The following is a 7693-nucleotide window of genomic DNA, read 5'->3' as shown; positions in this document are numbered from 1 at the left end:
CTACAGGTATAGTTGAATTTGTAGAAACAATAAATAACACCCCTACTGTAATATGGATTAATTTTGATAAAGAAAATGTTGGTAAAAGTACGAGGCTAGAAAATAAACACATGTATACAACTAACATTTTGCCTCATTGGACACCAATACATGCTATAACACGGCACTTTCAATTTACACAAAAATTTATAACAATTATACGCAAACAATTCCCCCTACGCCAATCATCTGCACGTACTATACACAGAACACAAGGAGAAGCAATTGAACCACTTTACATACATTTTAACAATAGCAAAGTACATCATATGCATTATGTAGCTTTAAGCAGAGCCAAATCATTAGCTAACATCTATATTAAAAACTTTCAGCAAGACAAAATAGTTGTACATACAAAAGTACATGAGGAAATGGCCAGATTAAGGAGAGATATGCAATTGCAAATATCAGTCCCTAAATTATGTACCTATAACGAACTGTGTAATATAATTGTACATAATATACGATCACTGCAAAAAAATTACACAGCACTGAAATCAGACACAAATATAATGAATGCTGATATTCTATGCTTAACTGAAATAAACACTACTAGAACATCAGATAGCAATACTTTCTTAATAGAACAGTACCATCTTTTCAAATTTGATAAATTCCACCATCACATAACTAAGCATGGAATAGCAATTTACTACCGTAAAAATATTGACTTACTGCCAATATATGAAACACAACACGAAATTGATATTCTACATTTTACTCTACATCTTAAGAATTGCAACTACTTATTTGTAATGCTATACAAACCTCCACATGTACATATACAAACACCTTTCCAAATTCTAAGTAGCATATTAAACTTTTACCCTGATTATAACTACATAATAATGGGTGACTTTAACATAGATTTAACACAACAAACACAAAACACAGCACTACTATTACAATATATGCTAAACGAGTTTCAATGTCAACAAAAAATAACACAATATACAACAGACTACAAGTCAACATTAGATCATATCTATACTAATGTACACTTAACGAACTATGGCATATTAGAGTCATATTATAGTGATCACAAAGCCTTATGGGTAGCAATTTAATAAGCATGTTGTATATATGTGTGTATAGGTGGCTTAGTATCTTTGTGTCTGGCTTACTATGTGTGTTAGGTGACTCTGTATGTGTGTAAGTCAGTGTCTCTGTATGTGTATGTCTGTAGCTCTGTATATGTGTGTTGAGAAGTGTGGCTCCATGATTAGAGCGGCAGACCCTGATGCAGAGATCTAGCCCGAGACCAGGGTTCAATTCCCCGCCTCGGCAGGTCTTGGGCTCCAAAATTCCACGGGCCTGATAATTCTCGCATCTGTGCCTGTTCCAATCATGGAGTCCCACTCTGAAACTCTGGGCAATAGCTTGCTTAATCTCCACAACGGCACCCACAACGCTAAGGATGCCTGGCCTCCACCTTGGTGGTGCCCAGGAGTGGACGCCTCACAGGGAAAGCCAGGATGGGTTCCACAGCGGTATTCGTACAAGCACCTTGAGACCCTTGCGGGTGAGTAGTGCGCTATACAAATATCAATTTACATTTACATAGCTCTGTGTGTATGGCTGTCTCAGTATGTGTGGCTCTGTATGTGTGTCTGAGTGATACACTTTGTGTGTGTGTGTGTGGCTCTGTCTGTGTGGGTCTGTATGTGTGTGTGGTTGGCTCTCTCTCTATCACTACCTCTCTCTCTCTCTCCCTAACTCTCTCTCACTACCTCACTAACTCACTCGCACTACCTCACTATCTCTCACACTACTTCACTCTCTCTCACTAACTCAATCACTCTCTCTACCTCACTACTCAACTGTCTCTATATTACAGCATCACAATAACACTACATCACTAACTATCTCACTCAATACCTCAATATCTCTACATACCTCACTCTCTCACTACATCACTATCTAACACAATACCTCACAATTACACTCTTTAACTCAATACCTCACTATCTCACTAGATCACTCTATCTATTTCTATCTCACTACCACACTATATCACGACTCACTCTCTGAAACATACACTACATCACTCACTCACTAACACTATCTATCTCACTACCTCACAACTTCACTCTCTCTAACACACTACATCACTCTCTCTCTATCTCACTACCTCACTCTCTCAATTTCTCTCACACTAAATAACTTACACTCTCACTTTCACTAACTCACTCTCTCACTACCTCACAACATCACTCTGTTTCTATCTCACTACCTCACAACATTACTCATCCTCACTACATCACTCTTTCAATACCTCACTTTCTCTTTCACTCACTACCTCACTCTCGTATCTACCTCACTCTCTCTCACTACATAACTCTCTCAAATTAATACGCATGTTGTATAATTTAATATGTTAGTTTGGGATAAAGTAACATTTTTCAACAGTTGTATCCAAAATGTATACTCACAATTTATTCTCATTTCAGATGTTTTCTATACAAGAAATTAAGATGGGGAAACAAGAGGAGAGCAACCCGTTTCAAAGGGCTAAAAGAGCAAATATTGTAACATGTTCTCAAAAAACACACTACCGAAATGCGAAGCAAGAAAACAAAATCTTGTACCACCTTGCACTAGCAGATGAAAGTGGTTCTATTAAAGCCACATGCTATAACGACGATTTTTACAATCAAACCAAACAAGGACATGGAATTATTATAAGGAATTTCCTGGCCAAGAACAATGTTGTTCTATTAACCAAACATACAAAAATATCAAGGATGCTACCTTTAACGCTTCCAAGTGAAATCCTACAAGAAGCAAAAAACATACTAGAGCCACCAGCTCCACCAATATCACCTATTAAAACAATAAGAGAAGCCAAATTACGGACATTAATGACCATATCGGGGACAATATCCGAGGTATTTATATAAGCACAATATCGAGTTACAAAGTTAATAAACATTTAACAAACTATTCAATACTCGCACACTCTTCAAAAAACTCTCAGCAAAAAAATATCTCAGGACAACACTCTCTATGCACACCACTCTCTTCCCCACACCACTCTCTTCCCCACACCACTCTCTTCCCCACACCACTCTCTTCCCCACACCACTCTCTTCCCCACACCACTCTCTTCCCCACACCACTCTCTTCCCCACACCACTCTCTTCCCCACACCACTCTCTTCCCCACACCACACTCTTCCCCACACCACACTCTTCCCCACACCACACTCTTCCCCACACCACACTCTTCCCCACACCACACTCTTCCCCACACCACTCTCTTCCCCACACCACTCTCTTCCCCACACCACTCTCTTCCCCACACCACTCTCTTCCCCACACCACTCTCTTCCCCACACCACTCTCTTCCCCACACCACTCTCTTCCCCACACCACTCTCTTCCCCACACCACTCTCTTCCCCACACCACTCTCTTCCCCACACCACTCTCTTCCCCACACCACTCTCTTCCCCACACCACTCTCTTCCCCACACCACTCTCTTCCCCACACCACTCTCTTCCCCACACCACTCTTTTCCCCACACCAGCTCTCCAACACAATCGCTCTCCAACACAATCGCTCTCCAACACAATCGCTCTCCAACACACTCGCTCTCCAACACACTCGCTCTCCAACACACTCGCTCTCCAACACACTCGCTCTCCAACACACTCGCTCTCCAACACACTCGCTCTCCAACACACTCGCTCTCCAACACACTTGCTCTCCAACACTCTTACAAAAAAATATGCACCACACTCTCGCATCACAAAACTCTATTAAACACTCTCTCTTCAAACACTCTCTCTGCACCATACTCTCGCATCACAAAACTCTATTAAACACTCTCTCTTCAAACACTCTCTCTGTACCACACTCTTTCTTCACAACTCTCTATTCCCCACACTCTCTCTACACCACACTGTCTTCAACACATTCTTTCTCCACCACACTCTCTTTACAACACACTCTCTACACATCACTCTATGCACCGCACTCTGTCTGCACCGCACTCTGTCTGCACCGCACTCTGTCTGCACCGCACTCTGTCTGCACCGCACTCTGTCTGCACCGCACTCTGTCTGCACCGCACTCTCTGCTATACTGACACTATATGTACAAAAAAAAAATATTAATATTTGCTTTATATTTTACAGGAAGAAGAAACTAAAAACATTTTTGTGGCAGGACAAGAAACAAAATTAAAATCTATTACAGTTATCGACACGACAGACTCTGTTAAAATCACATTGTGGAGAAATGCAACGGAATTCCCAATCACACTTGGAACTTATGTCAAAATGACACACTTGACCGTCCACGAATTTAATAATCAAAAAATGTTCAATACTACTCACAATACACATATAGAAGTAAGTACAAAAAAAACATTATTTGTGTACCTGTGTGGCTCTATGTGTGGCTTTGTGTGTGTGTGTGTAGCTCAATGTATGCATGGGTGCCTCTGTGTGTGTTTTTCGGTGTCTCTATATGTGTATGGGTAACTCTCTATGTATATGTGAATGCCTCAGTATGTATGTTTGGTGGCTCTGTATGTGTATATGGGTGACTGTGTATGGCTCTGTATCTGTATGGCTCAGTATATGTGTGTGAGTAACTCTGTATGTGTATATGGGTGCCTCAATGACATAGTGTATGTCTACATCTATGTGACTAGGTCTATATGTCTATGTGGTTGATTCACTCTCTAAAACTACGTCACTATCTCTCTACCTCTCTCACTATGTATAAATGTGAATGCCTCATAATGTATGTTGGGTGGCTTTGTATTTGTATGTGAGTGACTTTGTATGTGTGTGGCTCTGTATCTTTATGGCTCTGTATATGTGTGTGAGTAGCTCTGTATATGTGTATGGGTGCCTCTGTATGTGTAGATCAATGACATTGTGTATGTCTACATCTATGTGACTAGGTCTATATGTCTATTAAGTAGATTCTCTCTCTAAAACTAACTCACTATCTCTCTCTCACTACCTCACTCTCTCACTACCTCTCTCTCTCACTATCTCAATCACTCTCTCACACTAACTCACTCTCTCTCTCTACCTAACTCTATCTACATCACGACACCACTATCTCTATATCACAACATCACTATCTCACTACTTCACTAACTCTCTCTCTCAATACATCATTACATCACTATCTCTCACTAGCTCACTCTCTCACAACCTCACTATCTATCTCACTACCTCACTCTCTGTCACTACGTCACAACTTCACTCTCTATCTCACTACCTAACTCTCTCTCTATCTCACTACCTCACTCTATTTCTTTCTATCTCACTCCTTCACTCTCACTTTCACTACCTCACTCGAAATAAACATCACTCACTCTCTCTAACTCACTCTCTCAATAAATATCTCTAACTCAATACTCCACTCTATTTATCTCACTACCTCACTATCTTACAACATTTCTCTCTCAAAACATCACTACATTACTCTATCAATACCTCACTCTCTATCTCGATACCGAACAACTTCACTGTCTCCCTCTAAAAAAGTACCTCACTCTCTCTATCTCACTACCTCACTCTCTCTCTTTATATCTATCACTTTCTATGTCACTTAACATCTATACTACTCCAATAACTAAGTATAATGAAAATGCACACTATATGCCTCTATTAACAATTATGTTTTACTTTGCAGATAATAGAACCACCTTTGGAGAAAATTACTATTACAATATATGGAATTGAAAATACCACACAGGAAAATAGTACCATAACGGTACAAATACAAGACACTGACCTTTTTAAATCCATGGATATCGAAAATACTATTGTAATGGACTACCTCAATATACCAACAGACGTGGAAGACTTTGCAGAAGCTCTCGTGCAGCACTTGCCAAAAACTTTACATGTTATATTTAGAAATGGATGCATTCTAGAAATAGTTGCTTAATCTTACAAAAACATCATTAGAACATAATACAAATGTACACTTTAAATAATGTTTACCAATGTATATAATAATTCTAATTAATAAAAGATATTAAACACTTTTCATTACTCATTATTTACAAGAAATAAAAATGTATTCCTTCTTCAAAACTATAAATGCATATATACATATATATGCATAAACTCAAACAGTATAAATACATATTACCAAATATGTATACATTACGTGCAAAAAGGAGGCCTTAAAAACAAACTAACAAATATTACACACTCTACTGCTAACTATCTACTTTTTACTGCTTAGCTGTGGGTGTATGAATAGCTCTGTATGTGAGTCTATAGCTCTATGTGTGTGTAAAAGTGTAGCTTTATATTTGTCACTCTATATTGCACTATGTGAATGTATATACATCTGTGTGTACACGTGTCTGTGTAAATTGCTTTATGGCTAAGTGTCGCTATTTAGAAGTAGCTCTGTCTGTGTGTACCTAAGTTTAGGCGGGATATATGTGTGTGGCTTTGTGTGTAACTCGGTTTGTGGCACACTGTGTGTGTGGCTCTGTATGTGTTGGTGGCTCACTATATGTAAGTCTGTGTATGTCTGTGTGGATCTATGTGTGTAGCTGTGCGTGTGTGTGGCTCAGTGTATATGTAGCTCAAAAAGTGCATAGGTGCCTCTGTGTGTGTGTATAGATGGCTCAGTATCTTTATGTGTTAGGTGACTCTATGTGTCTAGCTAGCTCTGTATGTGTAAGTCAGTGGCTCTGTATGAGGATACATGTAGCTCTGAATATTTGGGTGGATAGCTCTCTATCTGTGTCTGGCTGACTCTGTAGGTGTGGCTCTGTATGTATGTCTGGGGGATACACGTTGTATGTGTGTGGCTCTGTGTGGGTGGTTCTGTATGTGTGTGGGGTTGGCTCTCTCACTACGTCATTCTCTCTCCCTAACTCTCTCTCTCACTACCTCACTATCTCTCACTACCTCACTATCTCTCACTATACTACTCTCTCTCTTACTAACTCTCTAGCTCACTCTCTAACTCACTACTCAACTCTCTCTTTCTCACAGCAACACAATATCACTACCACAGTAACTATCTCTCACTCTAACACACTACTTAGAAACTTCACTCTCTCTCTATCTCACTACCTCACTTTCTATCACTACATCACGATCTATTTCTATCTCACTCTCACTACCTCACTAGATCACAACACACTCTCTCAAAACTTCACTACATCACTCTCTCAAAACTTCACTACATCACTCTCTCACTACCTCACAAATTCACTCTCTCTAACTCACTAATTCACTCTCTCTATCTCACTACCTCACTCTCTCTCTCAAATACACTAAGTCACTTACACTCACTCTTTCACTACCTCACTCTATCTCACTACTTCACTACATCACTCTGTTTCTATCTTAATACCTCACATCCCTCACTACCTCACTCTCTTTCACTACCTCAATCTTTCTCTATCTCACAACATCACTCACTGTTTCTATCTCACTACGTCAGAAAATACCTCACTCACTAACTCACTCTTTCACTACCTCACTCTCTATCTACCTCACTCTCTCACTACCTCACTCTCTATTTCAATACCTCACTCTCTCTCTCACTACCTCACTCTCTCTCTGCTAATGCAATAGGTAACACATGCAAAAAAAAAAATGCCAATAGAAATGACAATGCCATTTATTTAGGGGTACAAAATCATAAAAGAATAATGAG

At 39.6% G+C, this 7693-nt stretch overlaps 1 long non-coding RNA gene across 1 annotated transcript; it reads left to right on the top strand.

The window, feature by feature from the left end:
- The first annotated feature begins 2118 nt into the window (after positions 1-2118).
- On the top strand, positions 2119-5807 carry LOC146833166 (uncharacterized). Its single transcript, XR_014960205.1, has 3 exons — positions 2119-2927; positions 4177-4392; positions 5696-5807. It is a non-coding gene; the product is annotated as an uncharacterized LOC146833166 (long non-coding RNA).
- The last annotated feature ends 1886 nt before the right edge of the window (positions 5808-7693 follow it).

The sequence above is a fragment of the Triturus cristatus genome, chromosome 4_2 (assembly GCF_964204655.1).
Source record: "Triturus cristatus chromosome 4_2, aTriCri1.1, whole genome shotgun sequence".
Classification (NCBI taxonomy): Eukaryota; Metazoa; Chordata; class Amphibia; order Caudata; family Salamandridae; genus Triturus; species Triturus cristatus.
The sequence above is the reverse complement of the archived record's forward strand: the minus strand, read 5'-3'. Positions and strand labels throughout refer to the sequence as shown.